Here is a 14,945-nt window from a genome sequence, read left to right as displayed (position 1 = left end):
CAGAACTACAGAAAAGGTTAGAATGTAAAATTCACAAAATGTCCCTGAAAGGTGCAAAAAACCAAAAATGGTATTGATGTGGCAAATCCTCCAATGATGCAAATGACTGCTGGTTCAAAGAAAAAGTGTGCAGAAAGAGTCACAGAGAAGGTCACATAGAGAGAGTGAGCAAGGCAGGCATAAAGCACAGCCAAGTGAAAAATCTCAAACACAAAACTAAACAAATGCATAAAGTTACTGAATGTAAAACAGAATCAGACAACAGAGAGTCTGACAAAGGTGATGTCTCATGCCTAAAACTGCATAGTATCACTGAAGCAGATCACAACATTTTCTGGATTACAATAGACATATCCGGTGAAAATCTGGAAATGAAGCTGGATATAAGGTCAGCTTTGTCCGTAATTCCAGAGGCTGATGACAACAAATTGTTTTCTAAAATACCATTAGAGAAGAACTCAGTGATGCTAAAGACTTACCCAGGTGAAACCGTGTCTCCCAAAGGCAAACTGAAAAGTAAATGTGACGTATGGAGACCAAACACAACAGTTAGAGCTTTATACACAAAATGCTGGAGGAACTCAGCAGGCCAGGCAGCATCTATGGAAAAAAGCACAGTCAACATTTCGGGCCAAAGCACTTTTGCAGGACTGAAGAAAAAAAGCTGAGGAGTAGATTAGAAAGGTGGGGGGAGGGGAGAGAGAAACAACAAGCAATAGGTCATTCCTGGAGGGGGGAGTGATGAAGCAAAGAGCTAAGAAGTTGATTGGTGAAAGAGACAAAAGGCCATGGAAGATAGAATGAAGTGGGGGATGGGCGCTTCAGAGGAGCACCAAGGGTAGGTGATGGATGGTCAAGGAGATAATATGAGAGAAGGAAAAGGGATAGGAAATGTTGAAGGGGGAAGGCGCTACAGGAAGTTTGAGAAATTGATGTTCATGCCATCAGGTTGGAGGCGACCCAAATGGAATACAAGGTGTTGTTCCTCCAACCTTAGTGTGGCTTTATCACAACAGTGAAGGAGACCATGGATGGATGTTAATGTATCGAAAAGTGGAGGGCCAGTACTTTTTGGACATGAATGGCTGAGAAAAATCCAACCAGACTGGTACTCAATTAAAGCTCTCTGTGGCAATGGCAGCCCAAATGGTAGCACTAACAGAGACTGGAACAGCTGCTTAATGCTAATGGAAAGGTGTTTGAGAAGGGGATTGGTAAACTGAAAGGCATTAAGGCCAGAACTGAACTGGATGAAACAACAACACTAGGATTCCATAAAGTGCATACAGTGCCTTACGTGCTACATCCTAAAGTGGATGCTGAACTGCAAGGATTGCTAACATCTGGAATTCTCTCCAAGGTTGAGTGGAGCGATCGGGTCATCCTGGTAATCAGGAAAGGGAAGACCGAAACCGTACATATATGTGCGGATTTCAAGGTGAGCATCAACCCAGTGTTGTGCATTGTGCAGTATACTGGCCATGAATAGTAGATATCTTTGCAAGGCAGGGAGAGGTTTTCAAAGATTGACTTCTCAGAAGCCTATCTGCAAAAGGAGATTGAGGAGTCAAGCAAGAATTTCTGACAATCAACACTCACAGGGGCTTTTACAGTCTTGTCTTTGGTGTCGTATCAGCTCCAGCAATTTGGCAAAGAGCAATGAACCAAGTGCTCCAAAATATCCCAGGAACACAATGTTATCTTGATGGCATCATTGTGATTGGCAAATATGATGAGGAGCACCTCCAGAACCTTGGTAAAGTGCTTACCAGGCTGAGTGAGTATGGTCTGCACGAAATGAGAGAGAAATGAGAGTTTTTTGAAGAATGGAATCTCATATTGTAGACATGTCATTGACAAATATGGCTTACATAAGTCACAAGAGAAGACTGAAGTAGTGCTACAAGCACCCAAACTGGAAAATGTGTCACAACTCAGGTCATACTTGGGCATTGTAAACAACTACCACCGGCTTCTCCTAAACATTGCGACAGTCCGTTGTTACAGACAGGAGCAAAGTGTGAATGGTCAGAAAGATGTGAAAAAGCATTCTAGGAAACAAAAAGACTAATCACACCTGATAAGCTGCTCACCTATTAGACCCATCGCTGCCCATCAAACTGGTATACGAAGCATCCCTTTATGGCATTGGAGGTGTTTTGTCACACATCATGAAAGAGGGATCTGAATGCCTGATTACATTTGCTTCATAAAGGAGTGAAGAACACAACAATGCACAGATCGACTGAGAGGACCTTAGTCTAGTATGGGGAATAAAGAAGTTCCACCACTATTTCTATGGACAAAAGTTTACGCTAGTGACAGATCACCAGCCCCTTCTGCCCATTTTCAATCCCAGGAAGGGAATTCCTGTGATATCTGCTATCTGGTTACAATGCTGGTTACTGTTCCAACGAGCCCACTCTTACGACATAGAGTTCAAGGGTACCAAACAACGCAGCAGTGCTGATGGCTTGTCATATCTTCCACTATTGGCAACTGAAGAAGAAAAGTCTTCATACTGTGACCCATTGGTGGACAAGTTGCTGGTAACTAATTCCAAAATATAAAGGGAAACAAGAAATGACCTGATATTGTCAAAAGTCTATGAACTCACTATGCAAAGGGAGCCAGCTCATGGTAACCCGATGTTTCCAGAGTTCGCAGTGAGACAAAACCAACTGTCATTATGTCAAAGAATGCTCATATGTGAATCTCGAGTTGTGGATCCCTCTAAACTGCACACCAGAGTGTTAGAAATTCTGCATGAAGGACACCTGCGTACAGTCAAGAGGAAGAGTTTCCATCAGTGCTACGTGTGGTGGCTGGAAATAGGTAAACAGATTGAAGACCTGGCCAAAAGCTGTTTGAGATGCCAAAAAGTTCAAAATGCACCCCCACTGGCAATGGTACATCCATGGGAGTGGCCATCTTAACCTTGGCAAAGAATGCATATTGACTTTACTGGGCCATTCATGGACTCCATGGTTCTGATTGCTGTGGATGCTCATTCAAAGTGGCCAGAGGTTATACCAATGAAGTCAATCACATCAGCAAAGACTGTCTCTGTCCTGAGGACTACCATGGCCAGAAACAGCCTAACAGAGCAAATTATGAGTGACAACAGACCACCACACACATCAGAAGAATTTCAACTATTCATGAGAAAAATGACATCAGACATTTCAAGTTAGCTCTTCACCACCCAGCAAAAAAATGGGTTAGTTGAAAGGTTTTTCCAAACCTTCAAGAAGTCCATTAAGTCAAGTCAAGTCGCTTTTTATTGTCATTTCAACCATAAACTGCTGATACAGTACACAGTAAAAATGAAACAACGTTCCTCCAGGACCCTGGTGCTACATAAAACAACATAAAACTACATTAGACTATGTGAGACAGCACAAGGCTACACTAAACTACGTAAAATAACACAAAAACTACACTAGACTACAGACCTACACAAGACTACATAAAGTGCACTAAATAGTGCAGGGCAGTACAATAACTAATAAATAAATAATAAACAAGACAATAGACACAATAGAGGACAAATTTCAATATAATAATAAATGACATATATGTCAGTCTAGACTCTGGGTATTGAGGAGTCTTATGGCTTGGGGGAAGAAACTGTTGCACAGTCTGGCTGTAAGAGCCCAAATGCTTCAGTACCTTTTGCCAGATGGCAGGAAGGAGAAAAGTTTGTATGAGTGGTGCATGGGGTCTTTCATAATGCTGTTTGCTTTGCGGATGCAGCGTGTGGTGTAAATGTCTGTAATGGCAGGAAGAGAGACCCCAATGATCTTCTCAGCTGACCTCACTATCCACTGAAGGGTCTTGCAATCCGAGATAGTGCAATTTCCGAACCAGGCAGTGATGCAGCTCTCAATACAACCCCTGTAGAATGTGGTGAGGATGGGGGGTGGGAGATGGACTTTCCTCAGCCTTCACAGAATGTGGAGACGCTGCTGGGCTTTCTTGGCTATGGAGCTGGTGTTGAGGGACCAGGTGAGATTCTCCGCCAGGTGAACACCAGGAAAAGCAATAGACAAGGAAGACGTTCCCCTACAGCACAAGGTGGACAATTTCCTTCTTGTGCATCAGAACTCAGTTCATGCAACCAACAAATCAAACACCTGTAATGCTGTTCATGAACAGGAACCTAAGATCTCCCATAGATCTTCAGGAACCAGACTTCTAGAGGGAAGTACAGAATAACAGTTTAGCCAGTTAAAAAGTGAAGCAGCTTCAAGAGTGGATAGAAAGTCCTAACAGCTGATTACCGAGAAGACAAGTGGACACCCTGTAGGATAACTACAAGAACTGGACCACTGATGTACACATTGGAGATCAGACATGGAGACATCATTTGGACCAGATACTGGATGCTCAACAGAAGAACACACCTGAGTCGATTGCATCCAACAAGACGGACACATTACAGTCACCGGACTTACTTCTCAATAATGGTGTCACTGACACTGGGAACTGAGAACGCTGTCTTAGACAATACACCTACCAAACCTGATGCCACTCCACAGGCCCAGCAGCCCGACTAGATCGTTATCATTGACAAGGTACCTGCTAAACCTGGTGCCATTGCACAGGCACAAAGGCACCATCTTGAAAGAAGCTGAGTGCCACGGAAAAGACTGAACTTTCAGAACTGCGAAGTTAGTTATGGAATGTTATTGTGAAAGCATGTTTATTTGGAATATGGGTTTATGAAAGGGAAATTGAATGTTTCGTACATATACAGATTTATGTTGCATTAGTCTCAATGGGGAGTAAGTGTAATGTATGGATCTATTTCTTTTAGAGCACAGACCCCACCTCCCTTAGCACTACATATGGATCTGTGCATGCGGGTTGTTCTTTCTCTTTCACTCATTGCAATATGAATACACCACCTAAAGCCATTACCCACGTGTGTACTTTTATTTAATTGGTTTAATTAATTTTATTTAATTATTTAGTTGTGCACAGACACAACAAGGACAATCAGAGTGATGGATAGAGAAAAGAATAAGCAGATTAAAGACAGACAGAAGACCATGATTGCCCATGTCATGAAAATTATTCTGGGACTGAAAGGTTTATCATATGAGAAGCATTTGATAACTGCGGGTCTGCACTTACTAGAACTTAGAAAAATGAATGGGGGATCACATTGAAACTTATCAAATATTGAAATGTCCCAATAGACTGGATGGGGAGAGACTGTTTCCAATGGTGGGGGAGTCTAGGACCAGAGGAGAAAGGCTCAGAATACAGGGGCATCCAGTTAGAACGGAGATGAGGGTTTTCTTTAGCTGGAGAGTAGTGAATTTGTCATCATCAGTGACTGAGGAGGCCAAGTCAATGAGTATATTTAAGGCAGATGTTGACAGATTTTCAATCAGCCTGGGCACGACGGGATGTGGGGGAAAGGCAGGAGAATGGGGCTGAGAGGGAAATGGATCAGCCTCGTGAAATGGTGAGCAGCCTTGATGGGTCAAATGGCCCAATTCTGTTCTTGCATCTTATTGTCTTATGATCATACACCACGGCACATAATGATGATGATAGCTGCTGTCTATCCCACTAATTTCCTCCAGAATTTTATGTGTGCTACTGAAACCATATTTTTGGTTAAATTTTGTCCCAAGATTTTTCATCCCAGCCTCCAGTATGATGCCACACAAACTCACATCCTGTCGGATATCCCCCCATCATTTTTTTTTTACTTCAAAGGGTTTGGACAATTTCTACAATCTGGGGGAAACTGCTAACTAATATGGAACTTCAGCGAACAGGTGCTCTGTAAAAATCTACCTCATTGAACAAGCTTTTGTTCCACTGAAAACAGAAAATTCTAGAAGCACTCACTAGATCAGGTAACATTGATAGAAATGCAAACACAGTTAGTATTTTAGGTTGACAAGTAAGATTAATTTTGATGAAGGATCTTTAAGTTGAAACATTAATAATGTTTCTCTGCACAGATACTGCTTGACCTGTTCAGTGTTTCAGCATTTTCTGTTGTTATTTCCGGTTCCTGTTATCTGATTTTTGTTTTTTATTTTCAAAGGTGTATAAGATGATGAGAGGCATTGATTGTGTGGATAGTCAGAGTCTTTTTCCCAGGGCTGAAATGGTTGCCACAAAAGGATACAGGTTTAAGGTGCTTGGGAGTAGGTATAGAGGAAATGCCAGGGGTAAGTTTTTTACTCAGAGAGTGATGAGTGCATGGAATGGGCTGCTGGCAATGGTGGTGGAGGTGGGTACGATAGGATCTTTTAAAAGACTTTTGGATAGGTACATGGAGCTTAGAAAAATGGAGGGCTATGGGTAAGCCTAGCAATTTCTAAGGTAGGGACATGTTCGGCACAACTTTGTGGGTCGAAGGTCCTGTATGGTGCTGCAGGATTTCTATGCTTCTATGTAACTTTTCTTCCAATATCTCTTTACAGGGGTCAGTGACAAATATTAAAATCAGAATCAGGCTTAATATCACAAGCATAGGTCGTGAAATTTGTTAACTTTGTGGCAGAAATACAATGCAACACATAATTACAGACAAAAAAATCACAGTGAATTACATTAAAAAAAATATTAAAAAATAGTTAAATTAAATAAGTAGTGAAAAATAACAGTAGTGAGGTAGTGCTCATGTCCATTCAGAAACTTGATGGCAGAGAGGAAGAAGCTGCTCCTGAATTGCTGAGTGTGTACCTTCTGACTTCTGTACCTCCTTCTTGATGAGAACAAGGCATGTCCTGGGTGGTGGGGGTTCTTTATGATGGACACTGCCTTTTTAAGGCACCGCTCATTGAAGATGTCCTGGACAGAGTCCATGATGGAGCTGATTAATTTTTCCACTCTCTGCTACTTATTTGATCCTGGGTAGCAGAGGCAACTCCTGCCCCCCCACCCCTCCACTACCAAATGGTGACCCAGCTGGTTAGGATGCTCAGCATGGTAGATTGGTAGATACTTGTGATTGTTTTAGGTGACATACCAAATTTTCACAAATTCATTTTGCAACGTTCCTGCGAAATCCCTTGGAACTTATTTTGAGCCACATTAAAGAAGATTGTAACTGTGCACTGCTGTTACAATATTAAACAGAGTTTGCTTCCAAAGAGAAAGCAACACAAAAAAAAACCCCTGAGAAACTAAAGCTGATTTTAGCAGCTCCAATAACACTCTCACAGTGGACAGTTCATTGAAATTAATGAGCATCTCCCAAGGTAAAACAGCACAGCATTCAAAACGACATCAATCTGAGGGACACTTTAAAACAAAATAAAAGCACGCCAAATGCAGACACAGCTGAGTGAAGTAAAAAGAGGTCTGTACTGCTCTAATAATATTGTCCTCGGGGAGGGGATTGGGTTCGATGATGGAAGGCATGTTACAGAACTGCCGCAGAGCCCACTGCTCCAAGAGAAAGAATCTTATATTATTCAAAACACTGATCTAGTGCATTACTTTAAAGTATGCAGTTTCTCGCAACCAGAATATTTTGTCTCCTTTTATTGGCGTTAGGTTCTTCTTGCTCTTTGTTTTCAAAGTATCCCAGAAGCTTTTAATGCTGAAGATGAGGTAAACGAAAGCAGGAGAGTGCAGGGAGGGGGAGTGCATACAACGAAGATGACTCTGTGTCACAATATACGAAAATTACAGGGAACTGTCAGGACAGTAGAAAAGCTCCTTGGCTATTGTCTACCAGCACTGCTGGACTTGCATGTCTAGGACAAAGTAGTGGGCAGGAAAATCATTGTAGACATTACCCACCCAGCAATCTGTCCTTTCCAAAAAATAAACCCTTCTGAAAAGCACTTTAAGGCTATTAAAACAACAAAAAAATTTCACATATCATAGAAGTTTCTTCCCACTGGCATTTCATGTAATCACTCATTCTAGTTCTCACCCCAACCCTTTCCACCTCAGTCACTACACCGTAAACACTTCAAGCCACCTTTTATAATGTTGTTTACATTGTAAATACATATTATTATTTATGCAAATTTTAGACCATATTTGTACTTTAAAACTTAAACTTTTTTAAAATTTAATTCTTGATTCTTTATATGTTGAATGTTGTTTTCAGTTATATGTTGCATCAACACACCACAGCAAATTCCTAATACACAGAAATGTAGATGGTGAATAAAGCTGACACTTGATTGATGGTGCCTACATAGATTGAAGCGAAACTTCCAACAGGGTCCCACGCAGTAGAAAAGTCTCGAAGGCCCATGACCTGGTGTGAAGGCACAGCAGATAGATCTGTGAAGCACATCAACCAAGTGCCAAACCATTGAATCCTCTTCCCTGGAACAGCATTCAAATATTTGCCTGTCTGCCATGTGGGGACACAGTTGGAAGTCTTGTTAGAATCTATGCAGTACTCATCAGTCGGTTCATGCCATCTTCTTGACGCTAACATCAGGCAGGAAGTACTAAAGCCTGAAGCCCCACACCACCAGATTCAAGAACAGCTACTTCACTTCAACCATTCAATTCTTGAACCAACCAGCCAAATGTTAATGATTACAGTTCAGCAAAACTATTAACACTGACTACTCTGTACTAAGATTAACTTTGTTCTTTTTTATGTTCTAATTATTCTTCTTTCACCTACCAGGTAGTGCTCCTTCCTTTCCTCCCATCTACTTATTCGGGCTTCTGCCCTCTTCCTTTCCAGTCCTCATGAAGGGCATTGGCCCAAAATGCCAGCTGTATTTTTCCTTTCCATCGATGCTACCTGACCTGCTGAGCTCCTCCAGCATTTCCTGTGTGCATATTTTATGCTTAAATTAGATATTTTCTTGTGGATACTGCTTATCTGATGCTACTTGCTTGCAAGCAAGTTTTTCATTGCACTTGTGCAGACACGTACTTGTGCAAATGACAATAAACTCAATTTTTCCTTTTTTCTTTTTCATAAACATTGGGTCTTGCTCATCCTACCTAACCCCACCTTCTTAAATTCTCTGGTCTTCCATCTCCCCACTTCAGCTTTAACATCTGGCATTTCATATTGGTTGTTAATGCAAACGACACATTTCACTGAATGTTTTGATGTATATGTGACAAATAAATACATTTGACTGTCAAAGGTCTTTAATTGGTTTTCAATAACCCCACTAGTCTGTAACATTTCAAGTTCAAGTTGAAATTCAAGTTTATTGTCATTTAACTTTACATATGTATATGGCTAAACAAAACAATGTTCCTTGGGGAACATCTATCATATACAACACATAAAATAATATTAACAGATAGAAAAATATTGTGCCAATGTACAAGTTGACAAAAAAGTGCATATATCAATATGCATTTCAATGTTCATGTTTTCTCTATTGATTTCTCTAACTTCTATTAATGCCTTTCCTCCCCTTCTTACCCCATCCCTATTTTTTCTCTCTCTTTCCCCCCTCACAATAACTCCTTGCCTGTTCTCCATCTTCCTCTGGTGCTCCCCTCCCCCCTCTCTTTCTTCCAAGGCTTTCCATCCTATGATACTCCCCCTTCTCCAGCCTTGTATCCCTTTTGCCAATCAACTTCCCAGCTCTTAGCTTCATCCCTCCTCCTCCTGTCTTCTATCATTTCGGGAATCCCCTCCCCCTCACACTTTCAAATCTCTTACTATCTCTTTTTTCTATTAGGCCTGACGAAGGGTCTCAACCTGAAACATCAACTGTACTTCTTCCTATAGATGCTGCCTGGCCCGCTGCGTTCCACCAGCATTTTAGATATGTCACCATATACTGCCCTGAGATTCACCAGGTTCACTGCAAGTACTCAGCTCTATCAACAGCTTCCTCAGCATTTAAGTAGACTTGTAGCAGAGACTTTCTCTCGATCCATCTCTCTTTCCCTCTACATAATTCATCAAAAGTTGGACAAGAATTATCTGTGAGAAAACCCTTAAACATTTCATCTTTATGCATTATATATGGCAAACCTTCTCTTCATAATTTCCTCCATGGAATTTGCATTTTTATTTTTGACAAAAAGAATAATACTGTGGTTAATTTATATTTAGTTAAGCAAACTATTAATCAACTGGAACTGATTGATGAAAAATTAATAGTATGTGACAATGATGTGTGATAGTCCTTCTTTATCATATTCCTTTGAAGAACCAGTTATTCACAGCTGACTTAAACAGCCAGCTCAGCTTTTCATCCCAACAACCAGCTGACAAATTCATGGAACACATTTCTTATCAACATGTTGTAGACAAAAGAAAATTAAATTTTATTTATTGAGATACAGTGTGGAGTAGGCCCTTCTAGCCCTTCAAACTGTGTCGCCAGCAACCCTCAACTTAATCCAAGCCTCATCACAGGATAATTTATAATAACCAATTAACCTACCAATTGGTACGTCTTTGGACTGTGTGAGGAAACCAGAGCACACAGAAGAAACCCACACAGTCACAGGGAGAAAGTACAATCTCCTTACTAGCAGTGGCGGAAATTGAACTTTGATCACCTGCACTGTAAAACCTTGTGCTAACTGCTACACGACAATGCCTCATGTGTTTTGCCTGTGTCCAGCTAATGGGCAATTAAAAACTAGACAGGACCAAAATAATGGTAGGCAGAATGTTCAATGTCTGGATTTTGCTCAGAGATGGTTATTGCAGTCAACGCAGAATAAGATTAAATATTAATTCTTTCACTGTAATTATTATTTTTTATATAAATGAGGGTTGTTTTACATGTGAAAGAACTAAAAAGAAACTTGTCTGCTGCAGGAACGGTGCTATTAATCTGGAGAAAGTGCAGAGGATATTTACGAGGCTGTTGCCAGAACTTGAGGGACTGAGTTAGAGAGAGAGATTGAGCAGGGTAGGATTTTATTTGCTGAGGCGTAGAAGAGTGGGAGGGGGAAATCTTTTAGAGGTGTATAAAATCAAGAGGAGGATGGATGATGTGAATGCACACAGTCTTTTTCCTGGGGGGGGGCTGGGAATCAAGAACTTGGGAACATATGCTCAAAGTGAGAGGAAAGAAATTTAATCAGAACCTGCGGTGGGGTGGGGTGCATATGGGTAAGAGTGGAGGGAACATTCTCCACCCTAATGGTGCTCAGTACAAGACTCTTGGCACAAAGTGGCAGAGGAAGTAGTCAAGGCAGGTACAATAGGAACTTTTTTTTAAAAAAAACGTTTAGAATTTTATTTAGTGATACAACCAGGTAACAGACCCTTCCGGCCCAACAAGCACACAATGCCTAAATACACCCATGTGTTTAATTGACCTACTAACCAGTCTATCTTTGGAATGTGGGAGGAAACTGGAGCAACAGGAGGAAACTCATGCAGTTAATGCAAGAATATATGAACTACTGTTAGACAATGGAGAAACATGTACAAGACACTTGGACAGGTACATGAATAGGAGCAGAAGTTCACAACCTTATATATGCCTTGGACCAATACCACTAATATATGGACCTTACTTTGGGAAACCCTGGTTTAGAGGAGTATGGGCCAAAAACATGGGAAAATGAAAGATCTCCTGGCACATATCTTGCAAGTGACAGATATGCTACACCTGCCTATTTACTTCATTCCTCTCCTCCATTCAGTGCCCCAGATAGGCTACCCAAGCGAGGCAACTCTTCACCTGTGAATCTTCTGGGGTCATCTCTTGTATCCACTGCTCCTGATCTTGCCTCCTCTAAGGTTTTGAGACCTGATGTAAATTGTGGGAACCGCTTTGCCGAGCATCCCTGTTCGTCCAGCAAAAGCAGAATTTCCTGGTGGCCAACCATTTTAACTCTGGTCCCCATTCCAGGTCCAACATGTCAATCCATGGCTTCCACTTCTGCCATGACCAGGCTACTCTCAGGATGGAGGAGCAACCCTCATGTTCCATTTAGGTAGCCTCCAACCTGATGGCATGAAGATTGATTTCTCCTTCAAGTAAAAAATATCCCTTCACCTTCTCTCTTCTTCTATTCCCCACTCTATCCTCTCACCTCTTCACCTGCTTATCACCTCTCCTCAGTGTCCTACCTTCTTCCATTTCTCCTACGGTCCACTCTCCTCTCCTATCAGGTTCCATCTTCTCCAGCCCTTTACCTTTCCCACTCACCTGGCTTCACTTTTTCACCTTCTAGCTATGCATTCTCCTACCCTCCACTGCCACCCCACCCCCCACACCTTTTATTGGGGCATCTTCCCCTTTCCTTTCCAGACCTGAAACTGGTCTCAGTCAAAATGTCAACTGTATATTCATTTCCATAGATCAGGGGTGTCAAACTCATCTTAGGTCACGGGCCGGATTGAGCAAAATGCAGCTTCATGCGGGCCGGATCAGTCAGACGCGTGTGAATGCAGCTTTCGTTGCCTCCGTTTTTTCAGCCTGCTCTCATGTGTCTCAGTCTCTGCTATAACTACAAAGTGTTTCACTTTACAAATTCCGTTTCTTATGAAGAAGACTGCCGAGCAAGACTGCCGAATAAACACTAAAAACCCTGAAAACCTGGTGCCTGAATAAACTCAGCATTAGCCATATCATACGCCATAGGCGCTTCGATTACTGGGGCCAGCTTTAATAGTAATTAGATATTATCTCGCGGGCCAAAGATAATTCCACCGCGGGCTGGATTTGGCCCGCGGGCCTTGAGTTTGACATATATGCCATAGATGTTGCCCGATCTGCTGAGCTCCTCAGCATTGTGTGTATGTGTTGGTTGGTATGGAACAGTTGGGCCGAGGGCCCCATTTCAATGCTGTATAACTCTACAACACCGCAATTACTGAAAAGCTGAAACAAAAAAGAATGCTGAAAATACTCAGGATGTCAGTCAGCAGCTGGAGAGAAGAGTTGTAGGTGATGCCCTTCTGTTAATGCTTAATGCAGAACAAAAAGAAAAGCACAAAAACAGACAAAAGTACTGCAGAAAGGTTAGAACCAAATTTTCAAACAGCTATTAAGACATGCAAGAAATATATACACATCTCCTCCTTACTGCTGTGCGGCAACATTCAACTACACTATTTTATGCAGCTTTAAGATGAAAGTTCCAGGATATATTTATTTACTTTTTACAAGCCAATCATACAAATCAATTTTATTCAAAAAAAGGTCAAAAATAAGTTTATTATCAAAGTACATTTACAGTATATCACCATGTAAGAGACCATAAAACATAGCAGCAAAATTAGACCATTCAGCTCATCAAGTCTGCTCTGTCATTCCATCATGGCTGATCCTGGATCCCACTCAATCCCATACACCTGCCTTCTCACCCTATCCTTTGATGCCCTGACCAATCAAGGAACTATCAACTTCCGCTGTAAATATACTCACGGACTTGACCTCCACCGCAGTCTGTGGCAGAGCATTCCACAGATTCACCACTCTTTGGCTAAAAAAAATCCCTCGTTATCTCTGTCCTAAAAGATCACCCCTCAAATTTGAGGCTGTGCCCTCTAGCTCTGGACACCCCCACCACAGGAAACATCCTCTCCACATCCAGCTTATCTAGTCCTTTCAACATTTAGTTGATTTCAATGAAATCCCCCCGCATTCTTCTAAATTCCAGTGAGTACAGGCCCAAAGCTGCCAAACGCTCCTTAAGTGTTATTCCCTTCATTCCCGGAATCATCCTTGTGAATCTCCTCTGGGTTCTCTCCAGTGACAACATATCCTGCCTGAGATATGGAGCCCAAAACTGTTGGCAATATTCCAAGCGTGGTCTAACTATATAACTATGAGTTTCCTGTGGGTGTAACTCAATAAATCCATAATACAATAAATAACCATAATAGAATCAATGAAAGACCGCACCAACTTGGTCATGCAATTAAGATCTCTGTTCCATCTGATGCTTTTGCTGGTTATTGACCTTTCTGAACTCTTAATTCAAAGTAACTCATAGTTTACAAGGCTCAGTTATTTTTTTCTTCCACTGTCTGATCTAAACTTAACATTAATATTCATCAGTAAGTTCAAAGTACATTTATTATCAAAGTATGTGTGCAGTACACAACCCTAAGATTAAAGTAATACTGAAATTTTCATTAGTTAATTTCATCCTCTTCAGTAACTACAGCCCGAATGAAATTGAGGAAGTAGCACTGAACATAGTCAACTAGTCCATCAATATCTATGGAGAGAAGGAGTTTCAGAGCCAAAAGCACAAAAAATCCTTTCTGCACATTGCATCCATGCCAGCTTTTTTGTACAGCTACACTAATCCAATTTGCCCACATCAGCGCCGTATCCTCCAAGCCTTGTCTTCCAAAAGTGTCTGTCTAAACATCCCTTAAGCACGGTGGTTTTATCTGATTCCATCTCTTCCTCTGGCTGTGAGTTCCAGGTATTAAACACACTGTGCAATTTCCATGTTGGATTTCAGCTTTACAGCATCTGCAGTATTTGGACTTTAAATTGCATACTTTTTTTTCCAATAAGTCATTCTTCCAAGTAGAAAGCCATCTAGTTCAGTGTTTAATAAATGACTTACACCTGTTGAAACCTGCCCGTCATCTTTCACCCTTTCTCAGTCCACTAAACAGCTGAGGCTCCTGCCTTACCCTTCCTCTTTCCCTCTCTGTACTGTCCATCCCCCCTCTCAGTCCTAATGCATGACTCATCACGAGACGTCTCCCCACAGATTCTGCTCTATCTGTGGAGTTTCTCCAGAAGATTGCTGCTCCAGATTCTAGCATCTGCATCTTATGTCTCTAAAATAATGCACACATATTGCTTTGATTAACTCCACTTACCACTTTTCCACAGAGTGATGGGCATTTTATTCAGTGGCACAGCATAGTAACAGCCTCCCCCTACCTGGGACAACTCACTGTAATTTAATGTATTTATTCATAGATTTAGCACAGTAAAAGGCCTATGTCACCTAATTATATCTATTTTGCCAACTAACCTACCAACTCATACGTCTTTGGAATGTGGGAGGAAACCAGAGCACCT

General features: G+C 41.4%; 1 protein-coding gene across 3 annotated transcripts in view; it reads right to left on the bottom strand.

Annotated features, from left to right (window-relative positions):
• The window catches only part of il1rapl2 (interleukin 1 receptor accessory protein-like 2), a 1,249,784-nt gene that overhangs the window by 1,167,698 nt on the left and 67,141 nt on the right, over positions 1 to 14,945 (bottom strand). Inside the window, exon 1 of one of the 3 annotated variants that reach the window (XM_073057806.1) lies at positions 480 to 530. The exons of the other annotated variants lie outside the window; for them this stretch is intronic. The gene's annotated coding sequence lies outside the window, so the exon portion shown is untranslated. Of the gene's footprint in view, positions 1 to 479; positions 531 to 14,945 lie in introns of those variants that run through there. 3 annotated transcript variants of the gene reach the window in all.

The sequence above is a fragment of the Hemitrygon akajei genome, chromosome 10 (genome assembly GCF_048418815.1).
Source record: "Hemitrygon akajei chromosome 10, sHemAka1.3, whole genome shotgun sequence".
NCBI classification, from domain to species: Eukaryota; Metazoa; Chordata; class Chondrichthyes; order Myliobatiformes; family Dasyatidae; genus Hemitrygon; species Hemitrygon akajei.
The sequence above is the reverse complement of the archived record's forward strand: the minus strand, read 5'-3'. Positions and strand labels throughout refer to the sequence as shown.